Genomic DNA, 25062 nt, shown 5'->3' on the forward strand with positions numbered 1-25062 from the left:
CCCACTGGGCGGATATTATTCTAATCAGGGGCTTATTTCCTTAGCCCCCCTCCCACAAGCCTGGCGTCTGAATGTCTGCTTGGGCCAGGAAAGCCTTTGTCCCTTGGTGTGAAACATCACACTTATCATAAAGTATCCACGTCCTGCTTTCCTTTGTGCTCGCATGCACAAGCAGGGTGGGAGAGTCTTTGATCAGAGGTTTATTGTAGACCATTTGTCTCCCCCCTGAGCATTAACATACTATCTGGGCTCTGGGTTTTTACACCAGACCCAAAATACAATTCATTCTTTAATATCTTCACATATTAAAATAATCCGTTCTGTGGGTCTGAGCGGGCAGAAATTTGCCAGGTCCTCATGCCAGAAGACCTTTGCCAAAGTGGCCAAGTTTCAGCCTCCCACATCCCCCAGAACCGGAGATACAAAAAAACAAGTTCAAATCCCCTATTAACTTTAATGCAGGATTCTTCGCTATAGCTCAAATAAATCTCTGCTTTTCACTCTCCCATTGAAATCAAGGGGCTCTGCTGCTATAGGCTTTCAATGGAGCAACTCCGCCATTGAAGTCTATAGGAAAACCACAATTCTTTACATTTGCCCATAATCCGTCTGTTTGATCGGAGAGGGCTGGAAATGGCCATGCAGTCATGCCGGAACAGTGACTACATTCGAACAAAATCCCAACCCTCTGGTACTCACAGCACCGGAGATATGGGCTTACACTTTTTACCCGTTCGGACTTAGCCGTTTTAACACCATGCGGCTTTTCCCCCATTGGAATTAATATGGTCGGCGCCACCATAGGAAATGCATGGTCCGGCGCCGCCATCTCCACTCTCCACTCTCTCCACTCCCATTGAAGTCAATGGCGCGACCCTTGTGGCGAGCTCAACTCTTTACAGGGGTCCCTTATTCTCAGACCCGGTGGTGGTCGTGTGTGGGGGTTCCCAAGGTATGGGGGCAAAAATATTTTATTTCTGGGTGCCCTAAAACCTAAGTTTCCCACGCCAATTGTATTTGAACTTGAACTGAGTGTGATCAAAGCTCTCTTTCAGATAATGTTTCCGCTCTTGCGGTCTGCGGTTTGGATGGCTGCCAACCTGTTCCTGGAGATCGGCGTCGAGGAATCCCCATTGAAATGAATGGCTCCATTGATTTACAATTGGGAACCGCCGCTCCTCCTCTCGGGCACCACCTGCAGGTCTTCTACTGAAACGGGCCTACATCGCCGGAATCTCCATAAGGTTGCATTGGGCTACTATGGCGACCTATGGAGAGCTGCAAAATGGAGCCTGAAAAGGCGGGAAAGTGGAACAAAGGGCTATAATCACTCCTTAACTATTAACCCCTTCCCTCCCGCATCAATCCCAATGGATGTTTTGGTGCAGACACTGGAATGGGAACAATACATTTTTACAGGGGACTACACATTTGGGTACTGAAGCAGGGAAAAAACACATTACTGGACCGCAGTCCAGTTACCCCCTGCTTCCCAAGTGAGAGCAGGGGGTGGCCAAATGGGGTGGAACCCCTTTAACACTGGGCCAAACACCCTCTCCCATGACAATGACATCAGGCCTTGGCATGACCAATCATGAGCCAGACCTGGTGCCCTCCTCCTGGCAGTACTTAATGGCAGAACCACCCAAAATTTGTTGGTTGTCCTTCTCCTCTGAGGAATGCAGGTCGCACAGTGGAAAGGCTTTGATTGGACCTTCTCCAATCCTCTTCCCTCCGGGGGAGAGTGATTGTGGACCGTGCCTCTGCTAGGGAGGTGGGGAAGAGCTAGGATGGCTGCGGGTGCAGGGACCATCATCCAGTGAATAGCTGAGAGTACTGCATCGCGCAGAACCTGCCTTGTAACTGTACAGAAGAGTAATAAACCCGTTCCTGTTTGCATATACCTCCTGCCTGATGCGTAATCTTACTGGGGGGAGAAATAATAAGTTCTACCATGGGTGATCACCTTACATTTCCTGGAGACTACGGCAGATGTAGGCGCTGCACTGCTAAAGAGATATGTGGGGTATGAACCCCAGAAGCCTAGACCTGTGTCCCCACTACCATCGGTGGGCAACTCATGCATAGGCAGATTGTGTGAAATAAGTGTGGCTTGAAAATTGTTATTTTTGAGGATCCATCAGAATTTATTTGCATCAAATTAATAGGATTTTGACAAGTGCGCCATCTCTACTATTGAACAAAGAGAGAGGGAATTCAGAGAGGGAGATTTGATTGTTAAACAGTATATTTGATAAAAACCTAATGATGTGATTTGTGAGATGAGGTCTGACTGATTAAATTAATGTACTGGAAAAAGGTATCTCTGTAGTATTCTCTCCTCACATTAATAACTCTATCCTCCTGTTTTTGAAGCAATCATACCACACATTAGCTTGTGAGCAGTCAGATTAATGAATGTTCAAAGTCGTTACTAATTAGATCATTGGAATTATCACAGTGAAGTTAAAACTATGCTATATAGATGTAGCCTAGTGCCCCTGGCTATAGCCTTTCCACTGGCCTCAAAGCTATTTGTCCTGATAGGAACAGGCACTGTTGGGGTTAAACTCCAGTGCAGGGCCTAGTCTGCAGTTGCAGTCTGGATGGGTACAATTTTGCAATATCCAGGGACAGGCCTAAACCGGCCGTTGGAGTGTCATATCTGAGAGGATACTGACCGGGTCATATGCAGATGGTGAGATGCCTGTCAGTACCTTGTCCTGTCCTGTTATGGGGCAGGGTTACAAGCCCTTGCCCCCGGGTATGAAAGCTGAAACTCCACCAAATTGTGTGTGGTGGTTGGTGTGTGTCTTCCCTCCCTTTGTGGAGTGGAAGTGATTCCCTTTGCCCCATCAGGGGGTGAAGGAGCTGAAGAGGGACTCTTGGAGCCTCAAGCCCCTGGTATCTGCTCCAGGGATTTTGGAGGATGACCATCTGTCTACTGAATAAAGAACCGTTGTACCAACTATACTATGTGTTATTTGGAGAAGAGAGTAGCCTGTGGGGACCATCCTGTCTCTGCCAGAATCCTCATGGGATGGAGGCGCTGCACCCTAAGGAGAAAAATTCTGTCCTGTTGCTGCTGCCATACACAATCCGTGGTGCCCTCAGACCTCCTGTAAGACCACAGGTGAGCTAACAGCACCAGAGAACACCCATGTAGTAGCCAGATCTCCAGTTGGGGGGTGGGGGTGCTACAATTGGAGGCACTGCTGAGATGAGCAACAGGGGGCAGTTTAATTTGCATGGTAATATGCTGCAGGAGAAGTGAATAGGGACACTCACCATATCAAGGCCAAATTTTCCCAGCTGTTTGCAAGCAGGATGCCCAGGGATGGTATCCGCTCACGGTGCAAACTTAAAGCTGCCACATGAGAGGTGTCTGAACCACACTGTATCAAGGCCATCTGATTACATTGTCTGGGACACATTGCAAGATCTGAGAGGTGCTTGAAACACACCGTATCAGTGCCAGGTCCATTCAACTTCGAACGGCTGAGATGTGCCTGAACCCCACGGTATCTGCTGAGTGCCCACAGATAAGTATGCAAACCGGAGATATGACTTGAAAGACAGCACCCCCCAACTTGGACTATCTGTAGGGTACTTCTAATGTTACATGTTCCAGGGCTGAGATGTGACTGACCATCAAGGTATCAGCTGAGGGCACGTTGCAGCACATTCCCTAGGGGGATATGACTTGAAAGACAGCACCCCCATGATGGGACTGCATCATGTGCTCAAATAATATGTGCTAGATCAGCAGGTGGTGTAGTATGCTCAGCCTGGGATATGACTTGAAAGAAAGCATCCCCAATTTGGGACTATCCGCCTGCAGTTGGGGAGGAACATAGTGCCTGTGGAGTATACCAGCTGCTGTGGCCACTTGAAAAATAGCACCCCCAAGATGAAACTCGTCGCAGGCACTGAGGAGACAAGTTTAGGGTCCCTGAGGAGGATTCTGGAGTCTGACCATAGTTCCCGCTGAACATCAGAGTATCCGCATGGTGAGTTGCAAAATGCAAGCTCGCAAATTTGCTAAATTATCTGGAATTGGCGTCTAAATCAATAGCTGCGTCCCTTCTATTTCGACTGGGACTCCTGATTCCATCAGAGGGAGGAGTCTAAGAGCGAATGGCTCAGTGTGGGGTGTGGCCAGATGTGGAGCATGCCAGCCTCAGATGCACATGTTGATCAGCACAGTGAAGACCTATATCAAAGCTGCAACTGATCCCCCATCATGGAGAATCTACCCTACCAACGATGTGTGTTGCCCAGAGGCATTCTAATGCTGTGGGACAAAGAGGAGAAGTATCTACACTACGTTTGCCTGATCTGTGGTTGCCCAGGAGGAGAAATAGGAGACAACGCCCTTTCCCAGCGGTGCAACGTAGCCTTTTTTTGCAACCGTGGCTGCCGGCCTGTGACCAGCCTATATCAGCCTTATCCCAGGCGGAGGTGTGGAGTCGGGTCAAACTGATCCGTAAACTACAGCGAGTGGCGGAGGTTTAGTCTGCAGACGCAGAGAGGGACTATCTCACCATCTTAACCGATCTCTTCCACCCTGGCCGCAACGCTCCCAGCATTTACCTTCATTGGGGGTACTACAACCCCAGCCCTGACTCAGGTACAGAGTCCCTGGGTGCTTTTCACAACCAGGGGAGAGGTGATTCCAGCCGGCGGAGCAACGAGAACCAAGGGGGGACATACCCAGCCGTCGTGAGAGGCCCCGAATCCTTCTCTTTCACCCTGGGGGAGTCGGTGCCCAGTTGTGCCCAGGCAGAGGAGCCCTGCTGGACGTTCTTGACTCTGCATCCAGTGACCGGTTCCCAGTACGAGGTGACCTCAACAGCGATCCCAGCTTCAAGGCGGAAGGTCGGCGAGGGTGTGTCCATCATCGAGGTACTGGACGGTGCCTCGATTGATCCCGATGTGACGGTCAACTCCACGATTCCAGCGCCCTTTGACTACCCTGGAGTGATATCCAAGATATTGATCCGGTATGGGCGGCAGGGAATGTGAATACCCTCTGTTTCTTATAGCGGTGCGAGGAAATGCAGCAGGCCTGCATGTGAGCGGAAGCCTACGTGGCCACCGCTGAAGAGCGGGTGGAGAAATACCTACAATGCGAGCAGGCCAAGAGAATACTTCAGTCCCACAGACCGATGCAGATGCGTCTCCGATCAAAGTACCAATTTGGACCCCCAATTGGATTACAATTAACAGATGAAGATAAAGAAAGAAGAAATGAAAGAAGAAAAGGACTTTGGACTTTACCTGAAGGCCGTGGCTGTTGTGGATCCTCAATTTGTTTGAGAGCTTACTGAGACCCTTGGAATCGGAGGGTGAAGACATCTTATGGTAAGAATAAACATTGAATGTATCTTATTTATTTTTTTGAAGGTTTTCCATTGTATTTTTTTTTTTCATTGCCCATTGATTGCCAATGTATTTATGTATACCCGTTATTTATGTATGCCCGTTTAGGGCTATATATACATACAGTAAAAAGCAATGCTTTTTTGGCAAATGCATGCTTTTATTTCTTTTAAATGTATTTTAGTTCTTTGCTTTTACATATTTATGCTATTTATTTTGTGTTTGATTTTGAATTATGACATTTTTTGTTGTGTTTTCAATTATTTCTGGGTTTTTTTTGGTGTTTGCTTTTTTATTGTGATTTATTTTTGGTCTTTTGATTTTTAATAAATGTGTTTATTTGGAGATTTCTTTTATTTATTGATTTTTGGGAGGTGTTTTAATTTGTAATTCTGGTGTTTATTTGGTAGTTGCTTTATTTATTGATGGTGATTTTGTTGTGTTTACTTGTTTTTTGTTGTTTATTTGGAGATTGTTTTGAATGAATTGGATATTGTTGGTGTTTGTTTATTTTTTAAGTTGAACATTGACTACCATAGTGTTAAATCATGCCCATATTATACCCCTTTGCCAATCAATTGGTTTATTGGCATTTGAAATGGTTTTATTTTTCTATGTATAGTGGGTTTTTTTGGGCCTGTGTTTTTGTTTTTGCTTCCCCATTTATTACTATAGTGTTAAAGTATGCCCCTATTTTATGAGCATGCTTTAACACTGTGCCAATCAATGGGTAGCGGGGGTGGGGTCCCCGGGAAGGGTGGTTAGGCCTCCTGGGTGGTTAACCCCATAATGATAATAGCGGTTACTAACCGCTAAGTTGATAAAGGAGTTCTGGGCCATTAGATTGTATTGTTTATTGTATTGTTGATGCCCACAGAGGACAAGGAAAATGATGAGGACAGCCTGATCATTGAGGCTATACTATAGTTTAGTTGTATCAATAAAAATGTAGTCATAATCCTTATGCACTTTTTGATCTCTTTAAGCACGTTTTCGGATTTGAGTGCATAAAACAGTGATCTTTTCTTGTTCATTACCTTTCATATGAGATATCTGGCAAATATGCAAATTGAAATATATAAAATATATTCATATGATCTTAAATACAATAGTTCTCTTGTATCTCAGGTGTATTCACAGGTATCTCAACTTTCCAATGTAGTAAAAGATTTATTTAGTGTAGCTGGGAGTGGGAGATTTCAGGTCGTGATTTCTCCAGTCTGCAAACTCATAGATTTTTAAATAAGTTGTGAAAGTAAAATGTGGGGGCGAGTTGGCATTATTTCCATACAATTTTTGCATTACGCACAGAATTACAGAGTTGGAATCAAATCGTTTACAGAAAGCCATTATTACTTGGTTAGTTTGTGTTCTGCTGTAGGAGAGTAATGAATTTGTTTCTCTCAACATGCCTTGAAAGTGTCCTCTTTCAATGGAGAACATAAATAAATGTGTGATAGCCATCAATAACATGTATGTTGAATATCTTATGCTTCTTAGGGCAGGGCCATATTGCCTTCGCCCGCGCGGAAGTTAACTTATTGAAATTGAGTTAATGCAGTGAAAATAATCATTGTTCCTGTGTTGGTTAACATAGCGGTATTTTTACTGATTTATTGCTGCTTAGTAAATTTAGGATTGGAATTTAAAAAAAAAACAGTTCTTGCTGCTGTTAATCTTAAGTGGTTGGCTAAACCTTTACTGCATGATTCCTCCTTGCTGCATTCCAGTTAAAAAATTATCTAATTATGTTATGCTTGTTGACTAAATAATAGTCAGGCAGTTCTATGGGTTACAGTGTAAATACAATATTTTCATTTTTTAGTTGTTCTAGACATTTTTGAAAGGAAGCACAGGATAAATCAGTGATGTTTTGTTGACTTTAAGAGGGTGGAGTGGATTAGTGTTTGGCCTTCCAGGATATAGTGAGAGACTGTGTTTTGACGTGTACAAAAGAATTAGTGCTTTGGGCCAAAAAATCACATGGCTGAATGAATTTCTCTTCAAAACAAATAACAAGTGTACTTATTTAATATAACAAGTATACATCTTGAATGTTCAAAGGGGGCATAAGTAGAAATGCGAGTAAAGGGATGGCGATTAGTGCGCTGCTAAACAGTGGTATATAATCAATATTATGTATATGAAAATAGGGAATAAAATTATTCAACAGTGAGAACTACATCAGCAAAGCATCCAAAACAAATAAATTGTGTCAGTGCAAACACCCCACGCCCCCCCCCCCCACTCCCAAAAAAACCCCACCACTATAACATGTATAAAGTCTAAGTGTAAAATGATTCCTAAAATAAAGTTCTTATCTTTAGTGAAAAACAGTTCCAATCTTTTAGTGGGATAAATTTTCCAGGCATGTTCAGCTCTCCATTGGAGGTTTTTCACTCCCCTGTCAGCACATATGCAGAAAAAGAAAAGAGAAATTGCACAAAATGCCCATAGTCTAACACAGTTTAATTATAAAAACAGATTAAAACAAAGCAAACTAAGGTATCCAAAGTAAAAATGATACTTTTCATATTGATCATACTTTTTATGGGTGGTGCCCACTGAATTTGTACTGCGGTGTGACAGTAGGTGGTAACCAGACTATACAAAAAAGTTTAAGCCCATCTGGTTATCCCTGGAACCATGGGGTCCCTGGCAACTACATAGCACCATAAGCCAGGAGCCACGTAACATAACATGCAAAAAATTTAAATGTCCCCTGCTTTTCCACTTTTCATGTTCCCTTTGCCCCAGACTCATGAAACTTTCTGTGAGTGTAAGTTTTAGGTGGGATATTTGGGTCGAAATGCAGTTGTTTTGTTTGCAGGAGTTTGGGGGCCAAAGCTACCGTAGTCCCCTAATTCTCCCCGGTGTGCAGGCATGATTTGCCGGTATACAGGTTGAATTACACCGGGGCTGCCCATTGTCCCCCAGAGTCCTGATTTTCAATCCCAGATATCACAATCCTATGCCCCGCGTGGATATGGGTCTCCCCAAGTTATAGCAATCAGATAAGAAACAGGGCACAATGGATTTCTGCAGAAATCCGTTGTGCCCTACTTCTTATCTGATTGCTAAAACTTGGAGTGCAGATAGGGATTCCCTGAACCAGGTGAATATAAGTATATTTATTCTTTGTTTTGGTGTGCAGCAATATCCCCCGTTTTAGCTTATCTCCCCAAGTTATTACATGCATTAAAATATGTTTTATAATGTTTGATGTATTTACTAGAAATGTCTATATACAGATGCAGCGGTCGTTATCTGATCATTTTACGGGTTTAATCCCATGGCACACCCTGGCTTGGTGCAGGATTTCTTGAAAATTTTCCACGTTAAGACGCGAGTTTACTAGTGTTTTTATCGAGTGCAGAAAATTGAATTTTAGCACTGTCTGCAATACTGTCGAGAAACTCAAGTGGGCGATCGTGAGTTATTGAAATCCAAATCTGTCATGCGCTCAGGCATACAGCTGCAACAACTGACACCCTGGAGGGTCAGTAAACTGACAGTGGGACAGTGCTAGGAGGGCGCAGGGGGACCACAATGCGGGTCGGGGCTCAGGGGCGCAATGCTTACCCCTGTCAGCTCTTCCGTCCTGGATCCCAGCCCTCCTTGGTTCGTGTTCCGGTGCGTGCTTCCGAGTAAGGTAAGCAGATGAATGGGGATGGATAACGGCGCCACAGCAGTCAATCAGTAGAGTGCAAAACTATTCCGATTAAATAAAAGGCTTTAATGGTATTATGCACACACAAGACGACAGGATACATCACCACCTCATCGTGAGTTATTGTCTTAAATTTAATTGCAATGCAACCAGTCTTTCATTCATATAAAGTACTTGAAGTGTGTGTAATTGTAATATGAACACACCAAAAAGTATTTTTACTGAATTTAATGTTTTATTTGAACAGGAAAATAAAGATACAGTAGCGACATTGTTTATTGCAGTAAAAACCGCCGGCTGCATGCGGCTGGGAAGCGGGTAGCCGCGGCGCGTGGCGGCACACTGTGACGTCACAGTAACATGCGCGCCCGGCTTCCCCGTCTTCCCCGGCTTCCCCGGCTTCCCCGACACCCCTGGAGATAAAATGAAGGTAAGCGGGGGTGCGGGGAAGCAGAGGGGCAGTGTTGTACTGTTTATTGCTGAAGTTTTAAACTTAAATTGCGCGCGAAGCGGAGGGGGGGTGCGTGGGGGAAACGCGGCGGCGCGCGGTTGTTACTGGCGGCAGCTGGGGTAGATCTCGGCGTGCCGCCGTGATTTAGTGCAATAAACAATGTCGGTGCTGTAAAATGAATAATACAAAAATACAATGTCGCTTCTTCTTCTGAATGTAAGATGTTTATTCCGCACATGCGTGTCTGTCAAAATGGAACCTTGTTGAAACGCATATTCGTGTCATCACACTGTACTGCTGTAGTGTATTCTCTACCCTAATGTTAATAATGTTTTCTTCTCTTGGTCCAGGAATCATAGATAAAGTATTTTTCCAAGAGCAAATTTTCACCCGTATTGTTCAATACATTAGGCATGATTTCCCAGCTGTTTGTCACCGGTTCTTCCAGGACACTGACCCTAAACATACCGCTTCTACTGCCTATCTTGCGAGCGGGATCAACTGGGTTAAGACTCCACCAGAGTAAGTGCTCCAGTGTACAGTAACTTTTCCTCATTGTTTTAAAGTGCTTTTATCTTTTAAACAAATCCGTCATTTTCCCCCCCCCTACGATTCCAGATCACCAGATTTGAACCCCATAAAACTGGGGTGGCTTGCGCTGAAGGATCGTTTATGAAAGGTTGTGAAACCGGTCAACAAAAATGAATTAGTAAAAGAAATAAAGAGTTTCTGGAGAGACATACTGACTGTACAAAAATGCAACAACTACATTAACTTATTAGAAGCATTTGTCCGTTCTCTTAGAGCGTAATGGGAATGCCACCAGCATGTAGTAAGGTACTGTAATAAGTTAAGTACAGGTACAGTAAGTTTAGTACAGGTAAGTATGGTACTGACAAGAACCTTTTTAAATCTTAGCCTTATATTAAAGGTAATTGAACGTTAACCATTTTATGTCTGCGCTTACTCTCCCCTTTGTATATATTATATACAGTATGTACAGTATTTGTATTCGACATGTATCGCATTTTATTTTAAAGTTAATTATAGTTTACAGGTATGATATGTTTTTGTGTGGCTGTCAATAGTGTTAAACAGTCAAGGTCTTCAATACACTAAACCAGCAGCCATTTATTTTTCTTTCACAGGAAAGGCAGCACTACTGGAAGGGGGGGGGGGGAGAATGTCCAAGCTTATTGTCCTATGTGCATAATAACAGTCAATAGTTTGGCCTAATCCCTCCCTCTCTCAATGACAAAAGAAATCCACAGCCGTTTACACTGGGTGACTCAGCTAAACCCCATGGAATTAAAAAGCCCTAAGATGTTGCAGATAGCACTTTACTTCCACAGTCTTTAACACCCGGTGACTCAGCTAAACCCCATGGAATTAAAGGCCCCTTTGAATGTGAAATGTATTCTTGTTGTCAGCTGTAACAATTGTTTATTAAATTAATAAAACTTAACACTTCCAGAGACCATGTGTGTGTGTGTGGAATATTTATGTACAGTATGAATAGAGAATAATATTTCCCATTGGGTTACACAAGGCTTTGTGTAATAAAAGTTATCACTACATTGCCTTTGTGTCTGGGGAAGATTTCTGATAACAATATGGACCAAGCCCTACAAAGGCTGAGATTGAATACATAGCGCCCCCCCAAAAAAAAAAAAATGTTCATTTTTAACTTAAATTTTCTATCTTAATACTAAATTACTTATTTTAACCAGTTACATGCTGAATATATATGAATATAGAAAATCATGATTAATATTTAGGCTCAAAATTGTCCTATCTTAAGGAACATTGATTGAGACACTGCTGAAAGAATGATTGAATATCTAAAATCCACCAATTTACAAGCTCTCGGCAGCATTTATTTACTGTAAGGTTTCTTTGAGGGGGTGACTATGGTAATAGATTTTAGTACAGATGTATCCAGAATTATTTTACCCACAAACAAGAAAATCTGTAGGGATTAAAGCTTTTGTTCCACAGAGAGCTGGCTTTGTGATTTTTTTTGTGCTGCCGCAATGGGGTAGCTAAGTCTACAGTAGCTACAACTGTAAAGCTTTTGACACTGTCCCATATATAAATTGCAATACTTGGTATTGGATTTTGAAGGTGGCTGAATGGATAAGACATTGGTTGAGGATTAGATGACAGAGTTGTGGTACATTTAATATATTTAGAGAGGAAGTTACTAGTGGTGTACTTTAGGGATCTGTACTAGGACCAGAAGTCTGTAATATCTTTGCTAGTGTCATTACAAATGATCTTGAAAGGAAAGCATGCCCCCACTCTGACCAAGCCCACACATTCTTTCAAAGGCTGTATTCTAGATATCCCTGAAATCCTGCTACATAGCATGAAGCAGAAATTGTAACTATGGAAGGTACTTCATAGGGAACTGATCCTTCTATCTGATTTGGCACGACTCTAGTGATCTTAGGTCATGATGACTTCAGAATGTCTATTCCTGTTTTCAAAGTGATATTAAGCATTCAAAATCATGTTCACATTATGGAAGATAAAGGACTGACACCTGGTCTGACATTTGTTCTGTATAGATAGAGGGAAAAGGGATATTGGTGAATTATGTTTATAATTAAATATGTTTATAACATTAGGTAAGCACTCACATGTTTTGCATAATAAGATCCAAAGATACAGCAAACTATCACAGAAAATATTCTATCACTCAATATTTTAAAGACATTCATATTAACAGCTTTTTCAATTTGTTTTAGCACAAGTATGGGCAATGGAAAAAGGCAATGAAATAAAATATGCCATATAATTGATGAGAAAAAAAATAGTGTTACTAAAATAAATTTACCTTTCATTAAAAACTTTCTTATTGTATTGTATGTCTTTATTTATATAGCGCCAAAAGAGTGTGCTTCATAAAGAATACAGTACAGGGAATTATAATAATACAATAAGTGCAGCAAAAATCAGACAATGGGAAAGGAAATCCCTGCCCCGAAGAGCTTACAATTTAAGAGGTTTTAGGGGAAACTTACAGAGACAGGAGGTGAGGGAATAAGTGCTGTAGATAGTGCCGGCCGGCCATAACCCCTACAGCCACTGGCATGAGAGGCCTGGCGTGGGAGTGAGAAAAGCCCACCGCTTCGATGGAGAGGCAGACCCGTAGCAGCTGGGGAGAGATACTATCTCCAAGGTAAGTGTAAGAATGTATTTTGGGGGGGTGGGGGTGGTGTACAAATGTATTTGAGGGGTAATGTAATCATGTAATTGGGAGGGGTAGTGTAAAAATTTATTTGGGTGTTAGTGTAAGTATATATTTGGGGGAAGGCTAATATGTATTTGGGGGTAGTGTAAAAATGTATATTGTGGGGGGAATATTATTGTGGGGTGAGTATGAGGAGGGAGTGGAATAGCGTGATAGCGCAGGAGGGGGAGCAAGAGGGGTGTAAGAGGGAGTGAGGAAGAGAGAAGGGTGAGGGGGGTAGAATGAGTGAGGAAGAGAGGGGGTAAAAGTGAGATGGGGAGAGAAATATATGGGGAGATGGGGTGGGGGGAGTAGAGGAGGTGGCTCACAAGACCGCCGACACAGGGCCCAGTCCAAATTATAGTCCCCAGGAAATATGTCAGCAGCCTTGCATAGGATTGAAGCAGGAAGTCTCTGGATCGGATGCCTGTAATAAATAGGAGCAACTTAAAGAAGGGAAAAAATAGTCATGACCTATGAAACTTCCCTTAGAAATAGGCAAAAAAAAAATGAATGGGATAAATATATATATATATATAAAGGCCTGAAATATTCCACATTGCCTTCCCACATAAATGTAGCTATTTAGTTTTGTTTGTAAATTGCAAATCAAGTTGAGAGAGAGAATATTGCGTAAGAGAGACCAGTTAATTGGGACATAGAGATGGAGTGAATGAGAGTATGCATGAGATATTCTGTCAGTCATGTATTTGTGTGTTCTAACTGCCTGCTTTTTCGGCCAATATCATGCATAACTTATTTTTATTTAATTAGGCAAAAAATGTAAACATTTTTCAGGGGAAGAGCTAAGAGATAATTTGTGATGCTGAAACTGCTTTATCAGAGTTTATTATATAGGGCTCTTTACTGAAAAGGGTTGGAGCTCATCAGCCAACACGGGTTATTCAATTTTATATTATGAGAAAGAAATGTATCATAATAAAGAAATATTCAAAGAAATTAAAAAAAAAACTAAATTTTAAGTTTCATGCATTAGAAAAACAAATAAATAATGATTTTTGCAAACTCTAAAAATATTTGTTTAATTTTATGCAAAGTTAACAAATAAATAATGATTTTTGCAAACTCTAAAAATATTTGTTTAATTTTATGCAAAGTTGCAATTCACCAAGCAGAATTTGCCATTATTGTGCATTATAGTAAATGGCTTTTAAGGTAGTGGTTACTGCTTTGCAGTGAATGGCCCCATTTTCATAAATCCCAGTGGGCCACGTGTCATTAAAAGGGTTAAAATCCTGTCCTGTGTAACAATAGCCCCATGGAATACCCTTTCCAATCAAACATATAAATATTAAGTACTATTGTTGGTATTTGATAGTAGTAGTGTTATATGACATATTGTTGCTGTCACACAGCCTTTTGTTCTTTTTCATTTTAATCTGAAAACTAAAACAGTGACGTCAAAATAAAAACATATCAATTTAGAGATAATCAAGGATATCCTTAGTAAAAAAAAACAAAAAAAAAACACACTTTTAAAGCTTTAAATATGTAAGTGCACTTAAAATATATAAATACTATACAGATGTAGCATGACTCACTGTCTCCAGCACTGTGGTCAAAGAAGCAAAAGTCTATGGCGCTGGAGATAGTGTTAGCCAGGAACACACTGCTAGGGGTCCATGTTTCCGCATGGGAACCCCTGCAGCATGAAGTCTTCGGTACCGTGACCGCTGGTAGCTTTGTTACATCTGTACTGTATATCCAAAACAGCAGGAACAAGAAATGTAAGATAAAAAATGATATAATTAAGAGAAGTAACAAAAAGTAAAAGGTAAAATTGATATGTAACACAATATATTATTGAATAAGTATAAGAAGCTGTTATTTTTGTGCTATCATTGTAACTGGAAAGAATTAAACTGCTAGCAATTTTTACAATTGTGACTCATGCTCAAAACTGGTATTGTATTTAGGACTAAATATTCACACCACGTTAAGTATGTGCTTGTGATGTATTACATGCATATAAAATTACAGTTTTCACTTCATATAAATAATGAAAGCCAATGTTCAAGTGTTACAAATAGTTTTTTTTTTGCAAAGTTGTTATTTTAGTGTAATACATCCAACTATCTACGGTGAAGCATCCAAAGCAATGCTTTAACTCTACTTTTTATATATTTTGTAATCATAATTGTGTTTTGACCAGAGATAAATTGGCATACTGAATACAGTACAGGGCAAGGAAAAGATTGTGAACTGCAATGATAATTATGGAAATTTCATAGTTTTACCATGATAACCTTCTTGAATAAAAAACAGTATTTTCTTAAATATTCAATAGGGTTTATATTAACCACTTCCATGTCTTTTGAAAACAAAATGATGTATGAATTAGACAAACAATGAGTAATTAAGTGTCAGGGTATGTGAAAAAGTAAGTGAAATACTGGTTTTATAGCTAAATTAAAGGGGATAAATAGAATTAGTTTAATAATAATGAGTTTAAATAATTAGGTAAATCTTCAGGTGTGAGTTTGAGCGGCCCCACCCTATATAAAGATCAGAAATTTTGTGAGTTTCGTCTTCACCATACAGGTGGTCTTCACCATACAGGTGTGTGGAAACATGTCATGCCACGATCAAAAGAAATTTCGTAGGACCTCAGAAAAGCAGTAATTGATGTTCATCCATCTAAAAGGGTTAGGATTTTGGGCTGCACCAATCCACTGTCAGGCAAATGGAGAAAGTTCAAGACCACAGTCACTCTACCCAGCAGCGGTCATCCTACCAAAATCTCACCAAGAACAAATCGGAAAATCATCCAGGAAGAACCCTTGAGTGACGTTCAAGAATATTCAGGCCACTGTCGCCTTAGCCAATATGAGTGTTCATGACTCAGCTGTCTGAAAAAGACTGAACAAGAATGGTGTTCATGGAAGGATAGCCAGGAGGAAACCACTGCTCTCTAAAAAGAACATTGCTGCAGTCTGAAGTTCACCAAAGAGCACATATGTGATCCACAAGACTTCTGGAACAATGTTCTCTGGACAGACAAGTCAAAGGTAGACATTTTTTACCTCAATGAGAAATGTTATGTTTGGTGAAAACCAAACACTGTGTTCGAACAAAAAAAATCTCATCCCAACTGTCAAGCATGGTTGTTGAAGTGTGATGGTTTCGGGCCGTTTTGCTACATCAGGACCTGGATAGTTTGCCATCATTGACACAACCATGAATTCTGCATTGTATCAGAATATTCTAGAGGAGAATCTCAGACCATCAGTCCTTGAGCTGAAGCTGCAGCGAAAGTGGGTCTTGCAGCAAGACAATGATCCTAAACATACAAGCAAATAATGTCTGCAGAAGAAGAAATTCCGTATTTTAGAATAGCCTAGTCAAAGTCCAGATCTAAACCCCATGTTGTGGTAGGACCTGAAGTGAGCTGTCAATGCAAGGAAGCCCTCAAATGTCACTGAGTTGGAGCAGTTCTGTATGGAGGAATGGGCCCAAATTCCGCTAAACCGAAGTGTGAGACAGTAACAGGAAATGCTTCGTTGAAGTTATTGCTGCTCAAGGGGTACTGAATCTAGAGGTTCACATACTTTTCCACACATGGATATTGAATATTTAATCCTTTGTTGATAAATAAATGTTATAAAAGTATCATGCTTTTGTTTAATTTGTTTGATCAGATTATCTATCTACTATTAGGACTTAGATTAATATCTAACAACATTTTACTTTTGAAATATGTGATATGTGAAAATCCTAATGAGTTCAAACTTTTTCCTCCACTGTATATCATTATCAACTTTAAAAATGTCATACCTTAAAAGGCATGATTTTCAGGTGACTTTACATATAAAACAAATCAGTGTATACAGTATTTGTATATGTATATAAATACACACACAAGAGGTTAAATATATGTGTGTATGTACAGTATATAAATATTGTGATACCATCAGGTATCTCCAGATGCTGGAACAGTGCAGTAAGTGTACTTTCCAGCTTACAGAGAGTTAATCCCTAGAGAAAATAGCTAATGCAGCTGCTGCCTAATTAATCAAAATGGACTCCTTGAGTGAACAAGGAAGTGTTTAAGGCAAACACAGGGGGCTGCAATGCTGCCATGATAAGTCACAGAGAGAGAGATTGCTGTCCCAGAGAAGGGGACAGAGAAGCGTCCTCCCCAGCTGTGGAAACAGGCACAGAACCCTAGGCCCTCTGCACGTGGTCCCGGAGCCTGCTGGGTCATTTATCCCAGGAAGAAGAAGGAAGGACGTGACCATGCTGAAGCGGAGGATGTCTTATCCTAAATATTGGATTTACAGAGGAAAGTATCTCGGAGCTCATGTGGGGCCAAGCTCCCCTAAGAAGGAAAGCCGCGAGGCCGCGCTAAAGAGGGGACGTCAGGACCAATGGACTAAGATAAACAAAAAAAAACTTTATTGCTGTGTGCTGACTGTGTGGAATGTTGCCTATGCCAGGGCATTTTTGGGGTGGAACCAGCTTAGCTGTCCATCCAGGTTAGTAAGGGTTAAATCTGAATGTACAGTTAGTCTCCTAAAAGGAGTAGGAGTTTATTTTATGTTTTGTTTGGTCTTAAAGGGATGATAGGCCTGTTAGTATGATTTAATCCTTGTAAATAAACCCCATGTAAAGAATTACAGTGTTTCCTGCCTTACATTGGGACTAAAAGAGACAGCAATGTGGTGTGGGCATCACAATATCTATATATGAAAAGAAAATGTGTTTATGAATCAAAGTATTGATTCTCCTTCAGGCATTTATTAACAAGTAATCCTTTTTTAAGGTCCCAAGGTGGACCGAAATTTAGCACAAATAAATCATCTTCGCAATATATTTAAGTTTCCTGTGAGTGTCTGTTTCCAATCATTGCTAGAGATGGGCAAAATTGTAAAAATCTCATCTACGAATTTTCCGTACTGGATTTACAAAAATCTGAACCACACAGAAATTCAAAGGCGGATTGGGAACTACCAAAAATCCATCCAAATACATCTGAATCTGCCATTGGATCCATTCCATACAGATTTGGTGGAATCTGCCATCGAATTTCATCTTAAATCCAAATCTCTTTGCAAATTCTGAGGTGGACAAAATGATACCTATTTTACTAAAGTCTCAAGTTCTATATATACCCTCAAATTTCCCTATAAATAATATATGGAGACACACCTGAGCTCAAAAAGGAGCATATTATAGAAATGCTAAGTATATTTAAATGACTCACATCCCATACTTCCTAAAATGATTTCCATAAGAACTATATTGACAAGTCTAAGGCACCTTGGGAAGACTGGGGTACTGGTGTCAGGCCCAGCAATAATCAACCTGTGCTATTTTGGGAAGCAGCTCTAGGAGTGTGATCTAAACCAGCTGAAAGACTGCATTGCTTTATCAGCTCTACTGCTAAAACCTATGGACCCCTGTTTTGGTGAGGGGGTAACCAGGCCCACAATAAAGGTTTAAGCCCATTTGATTACCTCTGATCCATGTATTTGGGTTCAAGAGTGTCAGCTCTTGAGCTCAGCCGTTGTATTTGCATCATGTATAATAATGCAATGCCTAGACATCCAACCTGGGGCAACTACAAGCTTCACCCACCCCTTTTACAAACAACAAAGCAGTGCCTTCTATTGAACTCCTTCATTACCTTACTGGTTAACCGCTGAGGTAATGAATCTGGCTGTAATTTTATTTTTACTGCATTTGATTGAATCCGTGGGTCGCTGGAGCTGAAACATATTGCAATTCCTTTAGTGTCACCCTTTAGCTGTCGAGAAAAGATTGCAAGTTGTTATAGTACGATATGCATATCGGAGTTTAGTGACTAGCAGTTTCTGGCAAAAAATGCGAGTTAAGGCATTTTTGGACTTATCGCACTACTTGTTATAGCCAAAGTGTTTATAGTACTATAAAAAGCTATTTAAGTCCGCTATTGCCTTGTTATCAGAACTTTCTGAATAGCTACACTTGCAATATCACACTAAAAGGGCACTTTTAGTGCTATAATGCACGTATCCAAGTTTAGTAACAAAAAACCATAGTATCTGGACTACTTCTAAATACTTCTATAGTATTCTGTTGGATCTAATTTTTAGGTAAATAGACAGATTCTTAAAGCAATATGTTGATGAATTAACGTCATATTTAAGAGACAGCACGCAGGTTTTGAACATTGTGAAAGACATACAATTAGGGATCTCTCTCGGGTCCATTATGGCTGAAAACAGAACTTAACACTGTGTAAATGAGCTTTAAAAACACCTGTTAGGACTTAATGATGTATTAACTTAAGTCAACTTAGGTCAAAAACAGAGCTATGTGAATCTGGGCCTGATTGATTTACTGCACATTATTTTATTTAGAGAACACTAAATAACATCAATATAGTGTTAACTTATAAGAGTAGTGTATTATTTAAAAATTTATAACATGTTTATCATTAATATTTAGCTGTTCCCATGTTGATTAAGAGCTAATATGTAATGTAGGATTTTATTTATACACCCATATATTTTTTCATCTACCATTGTAAAGAGAACTTGTCAAATATTTGTTGTGGGTCTTGTACATACCTGTTTCACTTGCCAAAGTCAAAAGCTATACTGTACATACTGTACTGTATTAGTTTAATAATTAAAAATATATAGATCTCTTTCAATATTATAGGAAATATTATCAGATTTAAAAATGTATGTTAAAAATGTCGAGAGGAGCCATCTTTATCTATCCTAAAGGATGTTTGATCAATATTATCATGTTCATCTTTAGCATTTTCACAATCAGACGTTCCACTATTGGTTCAGCTTCTGCAGTGTTACCAAAGGGAATGGCGATGAAAGCATTTCTTGACTAGTCGGAGTATTGCCTTGAGATTCTCTATTGATGTTGCTTGCCTTCTGTTTAATCACATTCTAAAATATTTATGTAATATTACTTTATCTTGAGGATATAGCAGATGTTGTACCAATATCTGTGTGTGATGCTAAGGAAACACTTTGGGAAACATTGGAGATTGCAGATTGTTTACAATCTGTTGGCAAATGACTAATAGGATTTCTACCAGATTGTAATAATGTTCTGTTGGGGCCTTTGGACATGAAACAGACGGCTGAAATTTTGAATTGTCTCCTGATTCAACAGTTACAATGCCTTTCAGATTCTCCTGTAATAGTGATTGCAGTAAAGTAAGCTAGATTCAAATGCAGAGTTAACATTGAATGTTTCTTAAATACGATGTAGCCAGGTCACCCCTCTTTGCCCTGTGACCCCCATTACCTCCGTGGCCCGGATCGATGGTGGGTGCTGCCGGAGCCAAACGGCAGACCCGACGGCCATTCTGGAGGGTGGGTGCCGGGCAGGGAGCGCTCCGGTGCTCCGGAGGTTCCCAGCAGCTCCCATGAAGGGCGCCGTCATGTTGCACGAGGTTGCGCATGCACAGCGATTGCCGGCGGCCCTGAGTATGCACTGCATGCGCAGTGATAAACGCGTGAACACTAGCCTACCAGGGAAGGCTCTTGGAAGGGACTACAAGTCCCATGAGCCTCAGCAGCGCCCCATGTGACGCCAGGGAGCCAGTAGGGCTGAAGGATTGCCCTGCAGACCTGAAAGAGATACAATTCGCGGGGTTTTTGTAGACAGGCAGTCGGCGACCGGAGCAGCTAGGGGAAGTAGGTAGGGTGCAGGAGTCATTGCCCCCTAGGCCCCAGATAGCCCTGAGTCACCAGTAGTGTTGTGTTGTTCAGGGACAGGCCCCAGGTTAGGGACCCTGCCCATTATTATTATCCAGAGTCAGTTAAGGACACAGCGGACGCTGCGTGTCCATCCAGAGGTTTGGGCTCAGACCTCCGCTGCGGCTGCAGCAGCCATCCGGGTGGGATCGCCTCGGTCGGTAGTTCCTGTATTCACTCGTCATCAGGATCCTTTGTGAAGCTCCTTGGCAAGCCCGGGCACTGGAGTGCTTGGCAGGTAATCTTTAAGTGCACCAACTATAACACCTAGTCATACAAGACATAGTGGCTGCGCAGTCACACATATTTATCTCACTTGAGGGTGGAGGACATATTGTGTGGGGTTACTGGACACGGGATGGGATCACCCGGTGAAAGGGGATAGCGTCCTGCGAGACGCATTAGTAGTGTCTCCTCTAGAGAGGGACACCTGTTGATATATATGAATAAGTACGTATGCTACAGTAAACAGTAAAGTTATTGGTTGTTTTACATGCGGTTTGTGTGATATATATAAATTGTCCTGCGAGGACCCATCCCCCTCTGGTGGGAGCCATCGCAGGTGGAGGTACTGCACCGAGTACGAGGTTACTCCAATTATTATACGTGCCCCAGGCTCCCCGTGGCGGAGGCTTAGGCCCCCTGTGATCCTAACAGGTAAAGCACCACACCTGGTAACATTAGGTTCCCCGCACACACATACCATATGCTATTGGGTGGGGGAATACCCGTTACATTTGGAGGCGCTGTTGAGATCCTACCTGGGGTTCCCTATTCCATATCAAATTGTCCGATTTAAACGCCAGCAAGTCCGTGCCATCAAAGCAAGAAGTCAATGACTGGGCCTTAGCGCAGCAGGTATCACCAAGACGCGCGGTTGCAGTGGCAGGAGTAGCAAATGACACGGACTTATTCACAGTGCGCACACAAGTAAGAAATTTCCCGGGATTGACCACCGCCCGGGTGGTAGACTATAAACTAGATGCTGACGGCCGGGGGGTTACCTATCTCCTGGTCACCATGCGTGACATATGCTTAGAGACTGTTCCCCATGTATTAAATCTACCCGAGCCCTCCGCAAAGGACTCTCTCATGCTCTATCCTGACACACAGGCTTCCGAAGAAGCATCCACCAGTATTGGACCAAACACGAGCCACCGGGTGACCACTACTCCTCACAGGACAGTCTCCCAACCATGCCTAGCGTAGGATCTGGAGCTAGTAGTCAGCCCCTTAGTGGAGGGCTTTGCTTGAATATGACAGCCTCCCAACTAGTAGAAGCTGTAACCATCTCAACCCAAGCACAGAACTACCAGAAACTAAAGGCCTTTTCTGGGATTCTACCGACACCTTCAGGAGAAGAAGGGATCGAGACATGGAGGGACCATACTCTCCAAGCAATAGCGGAGTGGTCGTGCTCCGAAGCCAGCAAAAGGCAGAGGTTGGTCGAGTGCCTCAGAGCCCCAGCCTCCCAACTGGTACGGATGCATCATGAAGTGGAAGGAGAAGTTATGTTTGGTGAAAACCAAACACTGTGTTCGAACAAAAAAAATCTCATCCCAACTGTCAAGCATGGTTGTTGAAGTGTGATGGTTTCGGGCCGTTTTGCTACATCAGGACCTGGATAGTTTGCCATCATTGACACAACCATGAATTCTGCATTGTATCAGAATATTCTAGAGGAGAATCTCAGACCATCAGTCCTTGAGCTGAAGCTGCAGCGAAAGTGGGTCTTGCAGCAAGACAATGATCCTAAACATACAAGCAAATAATGTCTGCAGAAGAAGAAATTCCGTATTTTAGAATAGCCTAGTCAAAGTCCAGATCTAAACCCCATGTTGTGGTAGGACCTGAAGTGAGCTGTCAATGCAAGGAAGCCCTCAAATGTCACTGAGTTAGAGCAGTTTTGTATGGAGGAATGGGCCCAAATTCCGCTAAACCGAAGTGTGAGACAGTAACAGGAAATGCTTCGTTGAAGTTATTGCTGCTCAAGGGGTACTGAATCTAGAGGTTCACATACTTTTCCACACATGGATATTGAATATTTAATCCTTTGTTGATAAATAAATGTTATAAAAGTATCATGCTTTTGTTTAATTTGTTTGATCAGATTATCTATCTACTATTAGGACTTAGATTAATATCTAACAACATTTTACTTTTGAAATATGTGATATGTGAAAATCCTAATGAGTTCAAACTTTTTCCTCCACTGTATATCATTATCAACTTTAAAAATGTCATACCTTAAAAGGCATGATTTTCAGGTGACTTTACATATAAAACAAATCAGTGTATACAGTATTTGTATATGTATATAAATACACACACAAGAGGTTAAATATATGTGTGTATGTACAGTATATAAATATTGTGATACCATCAGGTATCTCCAGATGCTGGAACAGTGCAGTAAGTGTACTTTCCAGCTTACAGAGAGTTAATCCCTAGAGAAAATAGCTAATGCAGCTGCTGCTTAATTAATCAGAATGGACTCCTTGAGTAAACAAGGAAGTGTTTAAGGCAAACACAGGGGGCTGCAATGCTGCCATGATAAGTCACAGAGAGAGAGATTGCTGTCCCAGAGAAGGGGACAGAGAAGCGTCCTCCCCAGCTGTGGAAACAGGCACAGACCCCTAGGCCCTCTGCACGTGGTCCCGGAGCCTGCTGGGTCATTTATCCCAGGAAGAAGAAGGAAGGACGTGACCATGCTGAAGCGGAGGATGTCTTATCCTAAATATTGGATTTACAGAGGAAAGTATCTCGGAGCTCATGTGGGGCCAAGCTCCCCTAAGAAGGAAAGTCCGCGAGGCCGCGCTAAAGAGGGGACGTCAGGACCAATGGACTAAGATAAACAAAAAAAAACTTTATTGCTGTGTGCTGACTGTGTGGAATGTTGCCTATGCCAGGGCATTTTTTGGGGTGGAACCAGCTTAGCTGTCCATCCAGGTTAGTAAGGGTTAAATCTGAATGTACAGTTAGTCTCCTAAAAGGAGTAGGAGTTTATTTTATGTTTTGTTTGGTCTTAAAGGGATGATAGGCCTGTTAGTATGATTTAATCCTTGTAAATAAACCCCATGTAAAGAATTACCGTGTTTCCTGCCTTACATTGGGACTAAAAGAGACAGCAATGTGGTGTGGGCATCACAATATCTATATATGAAAAGAAAATGTGTTTATGAATCAAAGTATTGATTCTCCTTCAGGCATTTATTAACAAGTAATCCTTTTTTAAGGTCCCAAGGTGGACCGAAATTTAGCACAAATAAATCACCTTCGCAATATATTTAAGTTTCCTGTGAGTGTCTGTTTCCAATCATTGCTAGAGATGGGCAAAATTGTAAAAATCTCATCTACGAATTTTCCGCACTGGATTTACAAAAATCTGAACCACACAGAAATTCAAAGGCGGATTGGGAACTACCAAAAATCCATCCAAATACATCTGAATCTGCCATTGGATCCATTCCATACAGATTTGGTGGAATCTGCCATCGAATTTCATCTTAAATCCAAATCTCTTTGCAAATTCTGAGGTGGACAAAATGATACCTATTTTACTAAAGTCTCAAGTTCTATATATACCCTCAAATTTCCCTATAAATAATATATGGAGACACACCTGAGCTCAAAAAGGAGCATATTATAGAAATGCTAAGTATATTTAAATGACTCACATCCCATACTTCCTAAAATGATTTCCATAAGAACTATATTGACAAGTCTAAGGCACCTTGGGAAGACTGGGGTACTGGTGTCAGGCCCAGCAATAATCAACCTGTGCTATTTTGGGAAGCAGCTCTAGGAGTGTGATCTAAACCAGCTGAAAGGCTGCATTGCTTTATCAGCTCTACTGCTAAAACCTATGGACCCCTGTTTTGGTGAGGGGGTAACCAGGCCCACAATAAAGGTTTAAGCCCATTTGATTACCTCTGATCCATGTATTTGGGTTCAAGAGTGTCAGCTCTTGAGCTCAGCCGTTGTATTTGCATCATGTATAATAATGCAATGCCTAGACATCCAACCTGGGGCAACTACAAGCTTCACCCACCCCTTTTACAAACAACAAAGCAGTGCCTTCTATTGAACTCCTTCATTACCTTACTGGTTAACCGCTGAGGTAATGAATCTGGCTGTAATTTTATTTTTACTGCATTTGATTGAATCCGTGGGTCGCTGGAGCTGAAACATATTGCAATTCCTTTAGTGTCACCCTTTAGCTGTCGAGAAAAGATTGCAAGTTGTTATAGTACGATATGCATATCGGAGTTTAGTGACTAGCAGTTTCTGGCAAAAAATGCGAGTTAAGGCATTTTTGGACTTATCGCACTACTTGTTATAGCCAAAGTGTTTATAGTACTATAAAAAGCTATTTAAGTCCGCTATTGCCTTGTTATCAGAACTTTCTGAATAGCTACACTTGCAATATCACACTAAAAGGGCACTTTTAGTGCTATAATGCACGTATCCAAGTTTAGTAACAAAAAACCATAGTATCTGGACTACTTCTAAATACTTCTATAGTATTCTGTTGGATCTAATTTTTAGGTAAATAGACAGATTCTTAAAGCAATATGTTGATGAATTAACGTCATAT

Source organism: Ascaphus truei, chromosome 4 (genome assembly GCF_040206685.1).
Source record: "Ascaphus truei isolate aAscTru1 chromosome 4, aAscTru1.hap1, whole genome shotgun sequence".
In the NCBI taxonomy this organism is placed as follows: domain Eukaryota; kingdom Metazoa; phylum Chordata; class Amphibia; order Anura; family Ascaphidae; genus Ascaphus; species Ascaphus truei.